Source organism: Lepeophtheirus salmonis, chromosome Z (assembly GCF_016086655.4).
Source record: "Lepeophtheirus salmonis chromosome Z, UVic_Lsal_1.4, whole genome shotgun sequence".
Taxonomy (NCBI): domain Eukaryota; kingdom Metazoa; phylum Arthropoda; class Copepoda; order Siphonostomatoida; family Caligidae; genus Lepeophtheirus; species Lepeophtheirus salmonis.
Window position 1 is genome coordinate 3,076,318 of NC_092584.1, and position 19,636 is coordinate 3,095,953.

Here is a 19,636-nt window from a genome sequence, read left to right on the forward strand (position 1 = left end):
CTCCAAAATGCCCTCAAGACCCCCTGTCGAGCAGCAATTGGGGGCAGTGTACGAGGCCTTCATCAAGCTTCCATGGTGGCTTCAGGTCATATCCTTGACAGAACTCAGTAGACTCCGGAAAATCGAGATAACTAGAAGTCCTACCCTGTCGATAAGGCATCATGTCAAGGCTCTCAATGTCAGTGGTTGTAGAGGATTCGGGGAAGACCTCTTATGCAAGACATCGGCAACTGCATTCTAGAACTACATCCCAATTGGTCATTGTGAGTTCTCCCTCCACTATTCAATTTGGGCCATACTCCAGATGATAGATTGCCCTACCCTTCACTGAAATTGGATGGCCTCAATGCTCCCGTCGAGCAGCAGTGGGTTGCTGTACCTGAGGCCTTCATCAATAAGTGCTGCAGCATCTTAAGGCCTAGGTTGGAGGCCATGGTAGCAGCCGAAGGAAATTATTTTGAAAAATAGAAAGAATTATCAATAAAGAAGTAATTGATACAGTCTAAATGTTGTCACGATTTTATTTGGCACACTGTAGTAGTTAATAAAATTTATATAATATCTTATGTCAAAGTCAAAATGGTATCAAAAATTATACCCAGGTTGTGATACTGTTTTTTATTCAAAAATAGTTTATATATTTTTACTAAACTGAATAGAAAAATCTATATGTAATTCCACAAGAAGAAAAGGGTCTTTAGAAAGCCTCTTTTATGTAGAACTCTTGCACTATTTATTAGTACAAGGGTGTAAATGGTAATACATGTATATATCAAAAATGGTGTGTTTATTCTTCCTTAATGTGATTTTTATTTATGCTCATCAATCTTTTTATATATTTATGGAATTGAGTTGATAAGTATTTTTTTATTCATTATTTAGTGAAAGTTATTGCTATGTAAGTATTAATATTATTAACTGCTTTTAAACTGAATATTAGTCCGAATACACTTCCTGAATAAACGTTTATTTTTGCAAAGAGTGTCTCTCTCTGTGTCTTGCTTTCTCTCTTTGAAAAAAATTATTAATTGCAATTAAAATTTTAATTTTTTTTTTTCAAAAATTAATTTTTTTCTGAGAAGCTGTGTATTTTTGAAATTTTTTATGAATAAGTGTGGATTTTTGATTTTTTTTTTTGAAAAAAAGTATTAATTGCAATTAAACTTTTGAATTTTTATTTTCCAAAAAAATTAATCTGTGTAAATTCAATATTTAAAGTTCTTTTCTAAGAAATTTAATTTCTTAAATTTTTTTGAACAAATTAAATTTTTTGTGAATAGTTGTATTTTTTTGAAAATATAGTTTTTTTTGTGAATAGCTTTATATTTTTGAATTTTTTTTTCAAAAAGTTACCTTTTTTAGAAATAACTGTGGATTTTTGATTTTCTTTTTGGAAAAAAATTAATTGCGACTTAATTTTTGAATTTTTTATTTTGAAAAAATGTAACTTTTTCAGAAAAACTGTGTATTTTTGAAATTTTTTTCAAAAGATTAATATTTGTAAATTCAATATTTGAAATTCTTTTCTAAAAAATTGAATTTTTTGTGAATAGCTGTATTTTTTTGAAAAAAATAATTATTAGTGTACAGCTTTATATTTTTGAAATTTTTTTCAAAAAGTTAAATTTTTTATGAATAGCTGGGGATTTTTGAAATTTTTGTTCAAAAAATTTAATATTAAATTTTTTTTTCAAACTAACTTGTTATAAGAAACTTAACTTATGAATTTTTTTTCCAAAAAATATAATTTTTAAATTAATTTTTCATATCTTTTTCAAAAAAAAATAATTTCTCAATTTTTTTACCAGGAAATAAAAAACCAAGACTTCCTTCCCTTCCAAATATAATCCTTCAAACGCTCTAGAAATAAGTCAATTAAGCCAACCAAGTACTCCCAGAATATCATTAGTCTATTAATATTAAAAAGACACATTATGACTCATGATGTGTTTGAGTTGAAATTTTTGTGGGAAAAAATAGAGGACAAGGAGAAGGTGGCAGCGAGAAACATGGTGCTACCCATGCATATCAGGTAGTTGTTATACAATTGTGAAGGGGGAATGACAACTATAAAAAGGAGAACCTTCTACATTAAAAATGCATTACTCTAGAAAAAATCTCAGGATTATATTTCAATTCATATCTCTCACGAAACTTTTTCTTTTTGATATCGCTATAAAAAAAAGACGGAGTGATATTTTTCAATAATTATTTTTTATTTGAAAGCCTCAACATTCCAGTTAATAAAGGAACACCATTTTATTCATATGGCCGCCGTTGCTGGCCTTACAGTAGCCCATTCTGTCGACCCAATTTTTCAATACATTTTCGATTCTGTGAGCTTCAATAGCGACCCCAATTTCGTTTTTCAAATCGTCAATCGTCTCTGGATTGTTGGCGTAACATTTATCCTTGGATTATATTTCAATTCATATATATTTGTTTTATTATAGTGTTTTAAAACAATTTACAATAAAGATAGGGGATAATTCTTTCGTCAGTGATAGATCCTAACACCACAACGGCCAATTAAATAATGAAGAAAAGAGAAGAATGAGCACACGGAATAACAGTTTTTCCTTTTTTTTTAAAGGTAGTTTTTGCCATTGCAAACTACTCAACTCTATCCCGGTATGTAAAAATAAAAGAAATCGAAAATGAAGGTAGTCACCCTGACAATTTAAAAAATGTTTGGGAGGAGATAAACCCTGTGGATTTGTTGCGGAGTTATCATTAAAATCTTTGTTAGAGTCTGAGTAAGGATCAACATCGGAATAATTCTTCGGTATGTCTTGTTTATTTACTTCTCCCTTGTCGCAGCTGCTTGTAGCTGATCTAAGAAAACCTAACGACAGCTAAGCTGCTCTCTTCCAAAACATTTTTCAAATTGTCGGAGTATCTTTATTGGGCAAGATACTACAAATAAACATCACTGGATGCAACTTTCCCCATAGCTGGGATTCGTTGAAACAGTTAAAAAAAGGATTTTTAGCTGGGAATTAAGAAAATTACACGGAAGAATATTTATTGAGGAATTAATAATAAAGTCCTTTCAGGTATTGAATAATCAATTTTCAATGTATTATAGTAGATTAAGGTATAATCATATTTGTATCATAGATAATTAATCATTATTATATATCGGCAAAATTGACTCTCAAAAAATTGTTCAGTCCATGCTCCTCAAACTATAAAGTAATCCATCCTGTGAAACGAAAATATATAATATATTAAATGATATTACCCCTAAACTACAACACTTTCTTCCAACCATGCCTACAGTTTCTCTTCAATCAGTGAGTTTGGAATTTTAATTAAACTATATCAACAGATCGCAAAAAAATCAATTATTCAAATGATGTAGGCTACAGGAAAGCAATGAAAAGTCGATTGCCTTTGTACAAAAATATTGCTCCTTCACCCCCTCCCCCATATATCATTTTTAATCCAATATCTCGAAGAAAAGATGACAAAATTATTGATTTTTTAAAGAATAATTTGCATTTTATTATAGTAACAGCAAAAACACGCTATTTTAAAGATAGTCAATGAAAAATAAATTTTTTTTATTTATTATTTTATTACAATTAAATAGTATTATTTTAAGCTAATTTATGTTAAAATTCTAAACTAAAACGATTTACTATAAACTATAATTATATAATAGGTAAATTTCTATTGTAAAACCTCTTTGTAGACAAGTTTTTTGTTGTTTCTATCCATATGATGTAAATATTATCAAACCTACTTGACAAACCCCTTTTGACACTCTTCAAAATGCTACATATAATTAATTGGCTATGTGAAAATACTGATTTCTGTATATATAAATCAACTTTTTCAAATGGTTGAGCCTGTGATATATTTATTATCAGTCTCATTGCTAACTTATCACGTTCCTTCTTCAACCATAATGAAGATTGAAGATACACCCTAAGACTAACTCGCTCATCTTTTTCCTAATTCCCACTTTTTTAATTCGTATTTAATATGCGCTATGTTAGTACAATAGTTTGTCTTTTAGATTTTGGATTTTTAGTACATTTTCGAATCAACAACCTTGAGCGTAAAAAAACAACTTTGAGAAATTGATAATTTATCTTGTTTAATAAAAAAAATCAACTTATTTAGAAAAAATTAAACTTGCACTCTAAAGCCCAAGAATCTGTCTGGTCCAATCAGAATTAAACATTGGCTAACGTTCGTAACTCATAATTCTAAACAACTTTTACTTATGTCTAAAGTCTTTATCCGTCTCCGTTTTTGAAATAAATGCGTTTTATCATTGTTTTTCTAAGCGGAACATATATCACACACAAATATAAATTATTTTAATACTATGTAGAATAATTATCATGTGACTTTTGTGGATCGCATTTGTTCGAGAAAATGGGGTCCAAGGAACAACTTTCCTGATCTCTCCTCAGGAGAGCCTGCAGGATTATATTTTTGGGAGTGGCTTGGTTTTTGTACTTTTTTAGAAAAAGAAAAAAAAAATCAAAACTTTTCTGAAAATATTAATTTTTTTGAAAAAAAATTCCAAAAATTAAATTTTGGAAGAACAGGCTCAAACATTTAATACATTTATAAAATTGAGGGCAATTTACAAAATATAATTTTTTTCCAAAAAAATTTCAAAAATCCCTTCTTATTCACAAAAAGTCGAACTTTTTGGAAGAAAATTTCAAAAGTAAAATCTCATATATATTAAATTGTAGGGAAAAAAAAATACAAAGACTTAATTTTTTGGTCGTTATATACATTTTTTATTAATTGTAATCAAGATATAGTAACGAATAGTTCATTTTTCAAATGTTAAAATGTTTGTATCAATTTACTTTGATTTTCATGTCTGTGTATATAGTTCTTTCATGTCGAAATATGGTACTGAATTGTAGTTATAGTCTAAAACTTGATTTTTTTTTCTTTCAAATACTCAAAAGGTCAAACCGATATTCGTTAAGAGTTTGGGGTTCAACCTGCAGTCCAAATGCTGTTGCATTATCAATCACAAGTATAACATCAGATAAGACCAGTAATTGCTGTTTTGAGAAGATTCAAGGAGGCAATCAAGGGTCGAATCGTAGGAGAGTATGAGGAAATGAGATATTTAAGAGAAAAAAATGTAAAGCACATTACAGTTGGAGTAATCTGGAATACGAAAAAAAAGATTAGAACAATGGACTTCGTCTCTCATAAATTAATTTTTTGTACATAGAGACCGAAGTAGTCTGCAGTACGTAATCACTCAAGGGACTCGGATCCACAGAGCTGTACATATATCTAGGACTGTAAATTAGTTGCCTGATAGTATGTTTTTTCTTTAATCCATGTGTATTTTCCAATATGAATAATCCATCATGTCGAATGATAATGAATTAATAACGGAGAAGTGATTAGCAATTATTCCATTTGAGCTGCTCTCGTGATTGTTTATTATTTAATTTATTTAAAGTACACCAACGATACAATTCAATCTATAGTCGAATAATTTACTACTGAATTGTGATTATACATATAATATTTAATGATCATTAAGGAATATAATAAAAAATAAAATATTTTCTTTACAAAAAAAACACTAATTAATTCACCTTATTTAACATATAACCAATACCTATTTATAATACAACAATATTAAAGTGAATTAAAATATACAATCACATACATCAATATATTATATATCATTTTTGTGCCAAATGGTCCGTTCGAAAATGAGTCCCTTGGTAAATTGTCCTTATAACGTTGTTCATAGCACGTGATTCAAGTTTACGTGGTTGTAAGTTAACACCTCTTCCTCTTCAACTAAGATTGACGTGGTTTTAGGGCCTCTCCATAAAAGTAGTTTGACAGATACACAATTAATTAGAGCTCATTATTTTTAGCCATTTATTAATTATTATTTAAAATGAGAAGACATTTCTTGAGAAAGAGCCCCAAAATGTGGTCTAGTAATTTGATCATTTCAATAAAAATGTTGATTAGTTCAAATAATTAAGTAGAAGATATTTGTATAGAGTTTCAGTTGAAGCAAGCACTAATTGAAATAGAGTAACTTTTTATATATAACTTGTCTGATTTAATAATCAAGTATCAAGTTCATACATGAACGAGTGAAGGAATTGTGTTACATTATAAAACTTTAATTGATAAAATCAATAGAGGTATTGACTGTAAATGTATTTTATTAATTTTTAAACAGCACATGGCTTATAGGAGAGTAAATGAACTATTCTGGATCTGTTATGAAGTGGAATAAAACAAATCACATCCGTGCAAAAAAAAAAAAAAAAAAAATCCTTTCCATCTTGGAAATTAAAGTAAAATTAAAGTAAAAAACCGATGTATGAACGCCTGAAAAGGTAGGAAATTATATTTCACGAACGTTTATTTGGCTGTTCATACTTAGAATTGTAATTACTAAGCACTTTTGGTAAATAAACCAACCAAAAAATTACTTTGCAACACTCAAAATTTGAAGTTTGGTAATAATTTGAAATTGTTTTAATTTGCACCGATTAAGTATAGATAAACATTATAGTATTATAATATGTATATTTGTATACGAGGTGCGTTTAAAAAGTAAGGGGATTTCTTAGGAAAAAGGTTTATTAATTCATCAATTTTTATGCTTTTTCCCTCCAAAGTAATTCCCCTCAGATACAATTTCCTTGCTGCAAATTCTTTTTCAATAGCAAAAAAAAAATCGCTAAACACGTAAAATATTTCTAATCATTATGCCTCTCACAAACCAACTAAACATATTATATAGCTGAAAGAGTAAATATGTGTTTGTGGCGAGTGTACGGGCAGAAAAAAATAAAAAAGTCAAGCATACCAAATTTTGCCAGCAAAATTTGAAAATTAACACTTCGTATAATAGAATTTGTGTGCGTCTGTCCTATATGGAGGCCCAACCGTTGGGCCTAGGAGGCTGAAACTTTGCATGGGTAACTCTTTTTAACCCGGTCCGATTAAGTAGGGGGTACACATTTTTGGGGAAGGGGGCATTTAAGGGGTGCTAATTCTGCATCCAAAATAAAAAAAAAAGTTTTTAAGAGTTCAAGGAGACTAGATAGGGGGTTGAGTTATAAATCAAAACAAACTATTCGAGTAAGGACGATTTTAAATTTTTTTAAAAATAAAAAATATTTTTAAAATAAGAAATCGGTGAAAATTACACTTTCAATTTTTTCTGCTGCAAAAAAATGCGAAAAGACAATTAAATATTGGATTTGTAGAATTAAATAAATTGTTTATAAATTCGTTTGGAGATACGTTAGAAAATATAAATTTGAAAAAATCCGTTTTTTCTTTATATTTTTTCAAGTTTTCCATTTTTTTCATTAAACGTTAATTTAAAGACAAAATACCACAAAATGATACACTTTGGACACAAAATTTTTTTCAATTTCCGTTTCACCACAAAATGATACACTTTGGACACAAAATTAAAACTATTTTCAATTTCCGAAACGTTTTAACTTTACGAAACTTTACGGATATGGATTTTTCATTTAAATAAATTCTTTTGTCAGGTGGAGTAAATGTAATAATATAATGTTTACTTATATTTAATCAGCCCAACTTCATCTGCCCAATTAAATAAATATTCTAAAAAAATCGGAGAATATGATTTATGAGATATATAGGGTAAAAAATATGGTCAAAGTCATATATACATATATATAACAGAATAAAACAAGTTACTTAAAGTATATTGTCGTATAACTCAATTTAGCTAAAGAACTCAAGGGAAACAGCGGACAGACAAAAAATATACAACACCAACAACAATATAAGGGAAATAACTAAGGTCTTCATCTACAGCTGTTGCAACGACTGATAGAAACCTAGTTGTTACTCAAGATTAATAGAAATAAAAGGAAATTTTCAATTTGAGGTATGATACCGACTGCTGGTCAAGTTAAACAGATTTTGACAAAACATGCAACCACTCATACACTATGACGTCAATATTAAAAAGCGGAGTGGAAGTCAAATATCAGTCGTACATGCGTTTACAAATACTTTAATAATAATGATATAATAAAAAAATCAACAAAACTTGTAAACAAGGCCTTTGTAAACTTGGTCACTCAATATGATCATATTCAGCATCAATCACATACTTAAAACTTCGCTGGAAGGTCTTGCAGGGTATACTGAAAAACTCCTTAGACAAGTTGTCCCACACAGCACTATCGGAATTTAGTGAGTCCTCATTTGGTTGTGAAGTTTTTTTGTATTTGCTCTCCAGGGTACACATTCAGCAAAGTCCAGTGGATTCAAATCTGGTGAGGAAGGGGGCTACATCTTTTTGCCTCATTACCTCTGAGTTATTGTATTTGAGGAAAAACCCAAGTTGTCCTTCACAGACTTCTGATGATCCTAGCAGCCACAGAAAAGTTGTTGGGAGGCAATTCATTAATTTGGCTGCGTCCTCCAAGATGTTCTTCCCCAAGTTGGACAGGAACTCTTGATCCCTCACTAAATTGTGCCCTCCGTTTCCTGGTTTCCTGGAAAGGTCTTCTCCATCCTTCTTCACCTTGGCCACCTTGAAAACCAGGCTCCTGGAGATCTTCACAATGTCCATAATCCTTACCGCCTCAACTTCAGCATCTAGGAAATCTGAGATGCGCTCCCTTTTGGCTTTTTACTCCCTCATGATCAAAGAGATGACCGAATGTTTACTTTAGGTTTATTATGCAACTGAATGATGGCTGAACCAGAGTGCTAAAAAAATAAACCCCAAACCTTCCTATATTAATTTGAAAATGAACATTAATTAACAGTCCACGTTTTGCTGCTAGCCAGAATATTTTTTTCAAAAAAATGTAATATGGTATTTTTGAAATCTTTTTCAGCATATATATATATGTAGGACTTTACAGGTAAATGGGGAATTTATTCTTGGCAAATTATAATATTTATAGAATGATCATTTATTCATCAAATCTAATGAAAATATGTGAAGTTCTTGTTTTGATCCATTTGATATGACCTGATTAACTGGAATTATCCTTTAGCTTTTGTTGATACTAGCCCTTAGGGCGCTAACACGAATGTAGGAGCGTTTGTGGACCTGTTTTTGAATTATGTTCTACTTATAGTAATCGATAAGGTTCAAATCAAGATTATTACTAGGTCTGATTTCAGCCTTCACAAAAATAGGAACCTCTTAGATAGAAATGACTGATTTTCCTTGGAGGCATGGCACGGGGCAGCGTCCTGCATATGTACCAATTTGTTCAAGTCAAACGTCTCCTCTATCCAGGTTAGCAAGGCATCTTTCAAGATCTCAGCTGTGTTGATCTAAAAACCCAGCCTCGATGAAACGTTGTGGGGTGATGGAACAATTGCTGGCCACATGATTATTAGATTTCAAAACTGATGGGAATTAGTTGGATTATAGGTTGAAAATTGTCTTAGAAATGACAATTAATTATTCAGTTTTTGTTCCTGAGTATTTTTAATTGCTAATTTGTACGAGGTCTGATCATTTCAAAAGAAACTCAAAACAATATCATTGCTTTTGTTAAATTCGATTCCATGTTTTCTTGTTCGTTAACATTCAATGATATGGCTCCCTTGAAAATCCGAACCTGAAAAAAATTAAGAAAGACATGATTGGTAGAATTAAAAATTCCCCCTTAGTCCTTGCATGGAGTGTCGTAAAAAATAAGATTTGCCGATATTTCAAGTTGTGCTGTGAACAACTTGTATTCGTTTATGTGGTGCAACGAGCCTTAGATTTTCTTGTGCCAGGGTTTAGGTAGGTCTACAGAAATCATATTATAGTCGCAATAGTTCCTAACTCTTGCTCATAACACATTTTCTAATGCCATGGGGACGGAGGAATGTGGTATTTATGGAAACTTTTAAGAGGAAAAACTATTTTTACCACAATACACTATAACTTCCCCCACAATTGTTTTGACAACAAACAAAAGTTATCATGGAACAAGCAAGGAGAGACACCATCCTTGAATTGGCTCGCCCGGGACACAAGCCCTCTGTTATCTACAAGCTTCTTAACTACCCCAAGACCACGGTGTACCGGGTCTTCAATCCTGGAAGGTTGAGGGGAAGGTCTGCCGCAAGGCCTACAACATGAGAAGTGACCGAATCTGCACTCCCCGCTTCCTTGAAGGCCTCCGGAAGTCCATCAAGGCTTTGCTGGGCACTTCCTTGTCCAGGTTGGCAAGGAACCGTGGAGTGAGCAAGCAGCTGGTCTCCAAGGCTGTGAATGATGACCTCGGGTACAGTTCATACCGAATGGCCAAACAACACATCCTCACGGCATCCACGAAGGCCACCAGGCTCCCCAACGGTAAGCGTCTCCTCAATGAGATGGAGGAAGAATCATCTTCTTCTCCGACGAGAAGAACTGGACTGTCCACAGAAGCTACAACGTCCAGAACGACAAGTGGATGCCAAGGAGAAAGAAGAGGTCCCTGCGGTTTTCACCACAAAGTTCCCTGCCTCCGTGATGACCCTGGGTGTCATTTGCAGCATTGGCGAGGTGATCCCTCCTTTCTTCTTCAATCCCAAGGGAAGTGTTAACGCGATAAGGTACTGCGAAGTCATGGAGGAGTTAGTCATCCCCTGGATGAAGGATACGGCTGCTGGGAGGGAGTTCATATTCCAACAAGACTCAGCGCCCGCACACATCACCATGAGGACCACTAACCTCTTCAACTCCCACGACATCACTTTCTGGGATCGCAACACCTGGCCCTCCAACTCACCCGACCTCAATCCGTGTGATTACTACTGGTAGGGGAAGTAGGAGAGGGAGGTGTGCAAGGCCAGACACAAGAGCATCGCGGCCCTGAAGGGCTCCATTACGAGGGAGTGGAATACTGTCGATTCCGTGGAAGTCATCAGGGCATGCAAATCCTTTATGGAGAAGATGGTGGCTGCTGAGGGAGGATATGTTAAATAAATTTATTGTTTAATATCATGTCTAACTTTTTCATATTAAGGAATACACTCCAAAATCCATTTTTATCAAGCAGGTTGAATTTTAAGATAGTTCCAATTTATCGTGTAATTATTTTCTAAAAGGTTGTGGTATTTGAATTTCAACTATCCCCTGTCGCAGTCTCCAATTTTGAGATAGAAAGAAAAAACATGACGTGCAGGCAAGCTTATACATTGTACCCAAATAAATTTGAGATTTACGACAATTTTTAAAGATGAAGAATTTTACAAACGAATCTTATTTCCTGTAAAGTTATATCATCTTTTAAGAGTATGAGAGTATGTGTAGGTGATAAAGTTTAAAAAAAACCAAAAAAAAAACTTTATGCCAAGGATTAAAAGAGAGACAGAACAATACTTCGGGTTTTCATTTTCCTAGAGGCAATATGACTCATTCAAAACGAAAGTGATTATTCATATTTTATTTTCATATAATTATTTGGTTTTTAGAGCAGGGATACATAACCCTTCATCTTAAATTTCCTGTTCCACTGTATAAACAAATAAAGTGCCTTTGGCAATTTAACTATATCCTTTTCCTCTTAAAGTGTTTTATTTTAATGTTGTGTCTACTTGAGTAATTAAATACCCATGATCTCTCAAAATGTAATGCCCTTCTACGATTAACAAATACTGAGTGCTACATTAAAATCCAAACACTATTAAATTTAAACTTCAATAAGATATAATTTATTAATTAAACATAAAATTTCAACAAAATTATACTATAAATAGATGATTGTATCAGCTCTCTTAATCACTAATGTACCCACCCTTATCAGCATGTGTTTAGTGTGCCTACGTGTTTGGATGAAGGAAAGTGCAGGCCTACTCCTCGACATGTATCCAAAAGGTGTAGTCAAGGGGGTTTGCATTAGGGCTGTTGGGGTGGGGCAAAAGTGTTAAAAAAAGTTTAAAAGAACTAAAAAAACTCATTCAAAAGAGTATTGCAACGGGAAGGACTCTCTGGACAGTTTGGTGTGAAATTCATAGATCTCTTGTATGGCCGTAATCGACTTGAGGAGATTGGCCTTGGTTATTTTCTATATCTCCTCCGGGTCCTGTTTGGCCTTTTTGATAGAACCTTTCTTCCTTGCCAACGTTTTGGGACTGCTGAAGGCGTAGACAGTGGTACGGGAGACAACCAATTCCTTGGAGTACGCCAATGGAAATCCTTGTACAAAAGCATTTCAGAGCTCATATTTGTTTTGTCTTGAAACTTATTGTATATGCTTTAATATAACGAAATATTAATTAATTTCAATCACTCAACCTTAATTAGTTATTGAATGAGCAAGTGTTCAGGTTTCAATGGACCACCCGCTATAACCTTCCAAGAAAGCTTCACTGTAACCGATTAGTAGCTTTAACCGTAATCTTGTATAAAGAATAGCATTTTATTTGACTTTGACGTCTCTAAATTTAAAGACGTGGTACTGTCAACATATATATATATATAACTTTTCTAAAATGATTCATCAAAATCGGTTAGTAAGTTTTCAGCTGTAGTCCTTCTTTAAATAGTAAATATAATTATATGTATGTGACCCTGAATTTTCATCTTGACTTCACAAATTTTAGTGGGATTCTATTGTTGACATACAAACCCCGTGTGCAAAGGTTCACAAAAATAGAGCAGCAACTGCTTCAGTAATCCTAATTACAAACAAATACGCAAATAAATCGAGGCGAAACATGACATCCGTGCAACTACTTTGGCGGAAGTAAGCATGGTGTTATAGACAAACCTGTTCCGACACAAGAAAATAAAAGTATAATTTTTTTCGGAAAAATAATTTAAAAATCCCTGGATGTTCTTACAAAATATTTTTTTTTGAAAAACAATTCAAAAATTCCAAGATATTTTTAAAAAAGTAAATTTTTTTCGCAAAAAATTTAAAAAATTAAATTTTTAATACAATATTTTTTGAAAAAAAAAAATTAATATATGAAATTTTTTTGGGAGAAAAGTTTCAAAAATAGAATCATATTCGCGGAAAATTAAATTTTGAGAGAAAAATTAAATATTGTTGTGTGAAAAAAAAATTGAAAAATTTAATTTAATTTAAAATATTGATTTGGAACTTTTGAAGAAAAAACGAAAAAACATTTTTTTTTTTAAACTGTTCTCGAGCTTTTTCCCTAAGTGGATCATAATAAGGATTTGTTTCATTATGTTTGTTATATATAATATATACAATATATATTAATATTAAAAGGTACCCCGAATTTTTATTTCTTTCATAAAACCTCTTTAGACATTTCAATCTTGTACTCTATTCCCTACTCTCCATCTTAGACCTTTATGCTATTTCAGATTTCAGTTATAGTGGAAAGTCGAAATCCAATTATTACAACCTTTTTAAAATAAAGAAATAATATCTTATAAGCTTGTCTCTTATGGAGAATTCTGAGGAAGAGGAAAGGCACTCGGTATATATCTGTGGACTGAGGGATTAAGCTAAGATACGAGAAATAGTCCTGGTACCTTAGATAATAAGATGTGATCTCCTTCGTTCTCATCCCTCAGTACGCGGATCCACTCCAAATCCCTGCCCCCGACTCTCAATAACAGAACAACTTTCAGTATCCTCCCCATAATAAGGCCTTCCATCTACTTTTGTTGGAATCTCACTCCCTCACATGTGAATAAGAAACCGTTAATCAACATCATAACCCTCACAATTGGAAGAATGTTTTGAAGTAGAGAAATAATAAATCTAATGATGCTTCATTAGATAGTTACAATCATCTGTGAAAAGGGAGGACTACCAATTACAAAGCTAAAAAACGCACCGGATTTACATCTATGCTCATAATTTTCACACAAAGAAAAGAGCGGGCTTTTCTATTGTTCTTCTTACTCGTGGATTTTTCCCTCATTGTTTCTGGTGGAGGATTATTCCCTTTGAAGCCTTACTTCACGTAGAAGGTAGGTTTATTACACTCATGTTTTTTAATGGAAACATACGTTTCCCCTTATTTATATATTCATTCGAAATATAAACGTTCTATAATTAATACTACCCCTGTTTTACGCGTATTTATTTATTAAAAAGTCCTCTATTTATTCACCGTTTGGTCTTTTTAAAGTCTTTATTTACTAAAATTTTACTACTTTCAAAATCTTTCAAAGTGCTCATTGTACGAATATCTCGAAAAAGTTGAAATCCTCATTCTCCTACTCCAAAAATATATTCTTCTAGCCGCGTCATTTCCTTACTATCAAAAGGTTGCAATAATTGAATCCACTCTACGTTGCCGTCTACAATTTCGAGATAAAGAGAGAAAATATAATGTAAGAGCAAACTTAACCAGATTTGACGTGGTAGTTGTCAATCATGTTACTACAGGGGCGTCTGCAGGATTACAAAAAAAATCCAAAATTTGGAAAAATTAAATTTTTTTAAATTTTTTTTTCAAAAACTTAATTTGCAATATTGAATTTTTTGGAAACAAATATCAAAAAATCCCAAGTTGTTCTCAAAAAATTACATTTTTTTAGCAAAAAATTTTACTTATTAAATTTCAATTATTTATTTTTTTTTGACAAAAACTTCAAAAATCGACAGTTGGTAAACAAAAATTCAAAAACAACATTTCTAATACTGATTTTTTTGGAAAAAATAACAAAATCCACAGCTATTCAAAAAAATTAAATTTTTTTACTCATAAAATTTCAAATATTTTTTTTTTGACAAAACTTAAAAATCGACAGTTGGTAACAACAATTAGATATTTTGGAAAAAAATTTCAAATATAAATTTTTTAGAGAAAAACTTTATCATATTAATTTTTTTGAGAAAACATTTCAAATGTTACATTTTCTGAAGAAACATTACAAAAATACAATTAAATTTTTTGATTTTTTTTCCTCCAAATATTAAACTTTCTAGTAAAAAGCCAAAAAAAAAAAAAAATCATTAATTTGGGGAGGGACTACAACCTCTTCAGCCCTCCCCTATAGATGCCCCTGTGCTATTACCCTTATTCGATTCATATATTGTCCTATGTGTAAAAGAATTTCATTTTCTTATTGCAACTCGCAGATTATAGATCTCAATGTATGCTGCCAACATCATTTGAAAGGATTTAATGCGTATTTTTATATACTTTTGGAACTTACATGAAACAGGGATAAAAAGATATGTTCCATATAGAACAAAAAAGTATACATTTTTTTAACAAACATTTTTCAAGGAATGGTAATGAATAAAAGAAATCTCTTTAGGACCAGGATTAGACGGTGTTACTTTGGTGGATTCCAAGGATCATAATGTTTTCAGGTCTTTTTTTTTCCTTTTCTTAACTATGATTTATTCTTAACCAAAAAAAAACAAAAAAAACAAATGTTTTCATGTCTTAAGTTCTTAAAGCTACATACATTTTCAAGCCAATTAAGAAATATACATATGTGGACTATAGTTAATAATTCAACATCCTTAAAGGTATAAGTAAAATTTATATGTCAGGAGCGTCCAAAGGATTATATTTTTTGGGAAAGGGGTATATTTTGGAATTTTTTCACAAAAAAAATTCCAAAACCAAGCATATCCCCCCCCTATATAATCCTTCAGACACCTTCGTCATTCTTATGTATTCGTCATTCGTCACTCCTTCTCTTCTTTTAGTTATGGTTATTATTTAATATACATATGTATAAAGTACTCTCCCATTATATTCTCCTTTTTTAAATAGCACTGCATTCTATATATTTGTCAGAGCTGTAATGATTATGTATTAATAAGAATATATACGTGTTCTTATTAAACTACATCCCTCCTTTATTCCTCCACGTCTCTTTTCTCTCCTCATTTCTCTCGGCCGTCCTGGATTCCTTTATTTAATAGTTTGTGTCTCCTCAACCTCCTCAAGACACAACAGTTATTACGTGAAAGATGCACCAATCTCTAGAAGGTCACTTGTTCAAAAAGTGGATGAAATATTGAATTATTTGAATTGCTAAGGATATAAACATTAATGTTTTAAGCCTATAACTAGAATTGTATAAAATATAAGCTGTAGCTTTACTTAAAAGAAAAAAGGAAACTGAAAAAAAAAAAACAATTCGAGGCAACTTTTGAGGCCTATTATGGGTCACAAATTTCAAACCCAACTCAAGTTATTGAGTCATTAATATCTGTTCTTCAATTGTCAGCTCCAAATTTAAATATGATCGATTAAGAGCCTTCTTTAGAATTAAGGAACTAAATCATTGTCTAAATGTGCAGAAATAAGAAAAGAAATTACTAAAAAATTGAAGAAGTTATAACATTAAATAACAATAGTTTCTAAAAATTTAATTAAATTTCTTGTAATTGGAGAATAATGAATTTACCACATGTTAAATTTTGTTATCCAGATGACTTTTAATATTAAGTTAAATTAAATAAAAATAGATATTTAATTATTTTATTATCAAATTACATTGTTAATGAGACAAAATATCGTCTAGTATCACTGGTTATAATTTTCCAACTACGTCATAGCGTCAACTACCTTGATACACAACCTCTTTTTTTATATCCTGGGAACAGTGACATTAATATTTTATGCTTGATATTAGTAAAGTAAACGCAGTAAGTTAAAACTTTAGCAGCTCATCCATTTAAATAAATTCAAAATTGAGAATGCAAAATTGGGTTATAAACGTATCAAGGTCTTAATGTGAGGGATTTGCATTGGGCGAGGGAAGTCTATTCTAGGGTTGATTTTAGAGGCAGCAACTCATAGATGGTCCTCCACGTTAAGTAGCAATCTGTATTTATTTTGTATATAAGTTAATACGTAAAATGCTTTCTCACATAAATATGCTGATCCAAATTGTTTTAGTAAATCTATAGCTGCTGTAGCCAGCAGTTGGTACTCATTCATCACAAAAATCAATAATTTGTCAATTATTTGGTTACATGAAAGTTCGGTAATTGCATGCTCCTTATCACACGACAAATTAACTGTAGGCATAAAAAGGGTATTTCATGTAATGTTTTGGTGGAGAATTATCCCCGTGGAAATACTTTTTTTAAATGATTTAGAAGAGACTTATAAAAATTTTAGTATTCATTATTATGTAAGTTTTGATGCCACTTAATGTAATGGCAATTCAAATTACATTCTTCTTTTCAAACTTATTTAGTTTAGTTTAGTTGTTTAATCTCAATATTTTAGTAACATCACAAGACATTTACATATATTAAATTGATTTTTCCAACTTATTTTATTTGGAAATATTAGTAGAGCATTCATATCAATTGAAGGTCCTTTCTACAAAATACAGTTTAATGAGATTGTATTCATTTGAGTTGTTTGAACAATCGTGACATAATGTCAATACTTTCCCATTATGGAAATTTAAAAATATACAATATAGAAAAAGAGACGTAGAGCAGTGCGTACTCCATCTAGCAGGAAAGTTGGTCAACAATAAAAATAATAAAAAATGGAAAAGGAACAATGAAATGAAAATGAATCCTTCTCTTTTTGTGTGTTTGGTGGGAGGATGTAATAATTAATGATGAAAATTTAGTGTATCATGGACATGTTAAAAAAAAAAAAAAAAATCAGCTGTGACTAGAGAGGAAGGAGAAAAGGAAATAAACAAGGACATTTTGCTAGAATTACTCACATGTCAATCCCTCCAATTTTACCATGGGTTCAAAAATGACTTACAATTATAACTTACGTTTATGAACACACACGAATGTTCAATCAGATTTTGAATATAATTGAATCTATTTATGAAAAAAATTTCGTTGTACAGGAATTAAATAATAATGGAAACTGCTAAGGAAAGAAAAATTCCTTATTCAGATTTCCAATTACAAAAAAACAAAACATGCCAGCTAAAAACTACTCTGGATTTTCATCATTAATAATTCGATAGAAAGTTTAACCACTAGACCCAGGTTAATAGAAATACACGTTTAGACCATCAATTAATCGAGCTTGCTAGAATTTTCAATTTGATGTACCGTACCAACTGCTGGACGAGCCAACAGAGAAATATAGCGTCATAGAGTATAATAGCGGTAACATTTAAGGAAGGCGATATATTACTACTTTCGGTAACAATTATACTCTTTGACGTTACTAATAAAGAGTATTGTGAAAGTCAAACGTTTGTAGGAAAGGAGATATGGTATAACCTTGTATTTCTATTACCCTTGCGTTATAGAATTATCAAATCAATGACATGGAATAGTTCTTATAACAAAACACGTATATTAATCATCTATTTTAATTCAAGAATTTTTGTCTCTACGTATATTGTAAATAGAAAAGCGAGTCAGAGGGTATACAATAAACGTACTTTGATCTAAGAGATAAAAATATTGTAGTATTAATCAAGCTTAATATAAATACAAGGTTATACCATCATGACGCGTGTGCTACTGATGTTTGATTTCCACCACGCTTTTAATATTGACGTCATAGTAGATGAGTGGTTGCGTGTTCTGTCAAAATATGTTCTTCCTTCCCAGCAGCCGGTACGATACATTAAATTGAAAATTCTAGTAATAGTGACGTCATAGGCTATAAGTGGTTTCTGTGTTATGTCAAAATCTACCTATCTTGCCCAGCAGTCGTTTTTTCCCCGAAAAATAAATTTTCTCTGAATAGCTATGGATCTTTGGAATTTTTTCCCGAAAGAATTTAATATCAGTTAGTTTTTTGTGAATAGCTTTCATATGGTGTGTAATAATATGCCCCTTTTAAAGGCGGTATGAATTGATCCTCTGGTCAGTCTTTATGGCCTTGGAGACTGTTGCACGGCTTATTATGTGTTTTTTGGCAAAATGTTTATCGTATACTCATACTTTTAAGACAACATGAGAATAATTCTTATAATTTTACGGCCTTTATTCTTTGTTTTATATTAAGCAGAAAGAGTTCATAGTTAATTTCAATTCTTTAATGTTCCGGGTAATACCAGACAAACATACTCTAGTCTATATTAATTTTGAAAAGAGTTTTGGGCTGTTTCCATAATTTGATCGAGATATGCGACCTAAAGATGATCTCGTTGGACAATGAACTTGTGCATAAGTAGTTTTTATACCATATGACAACTTTTATGCGTCCATTTATTATGTACGGGGTGGAAACTAAAAAAAAATTAGAAGCTCATACAGTTCTAAATTCGGATTTTAGAATCTCCAATACTTATTAGTATCAATGAAATAGTGAGTCAAGCACTACATCAGAGCAGGGCACAAATCTGAAGTCCTGTGGCTGTAGAAAAAGTACTAGGACCTGCCTTTATGTAGTCATAAAAATACTCAAAATTGATGAGGATGATGTTGTACATAGAAGATTATATTTTATAATATTTTTGATATAATAATGCACATTAAATGACCCAACACTATCAAGCTGTCGGCCGTGAGTATCTGGTATCCTACAGGAAACCAAGGCATTTTTTCCTAAGTTTATGCCACAATCCCCAAAATCATCACAGATGCCGGATGTTTGATCTTGATGACTGTCCTGATGCTGTGTCAGTCTAGCCAAAGCAGAATACCGCACCATTTTGAAAAAAATGACCCGGTTGCTGTTGTGCTTCAGATAATTCAAGAGTTGCTGACATGGATGAAGGCGTAGTTCTTTTTGACGTTGGTACAGGATTCTTCAAAGCGACCTTCCTCCAGCC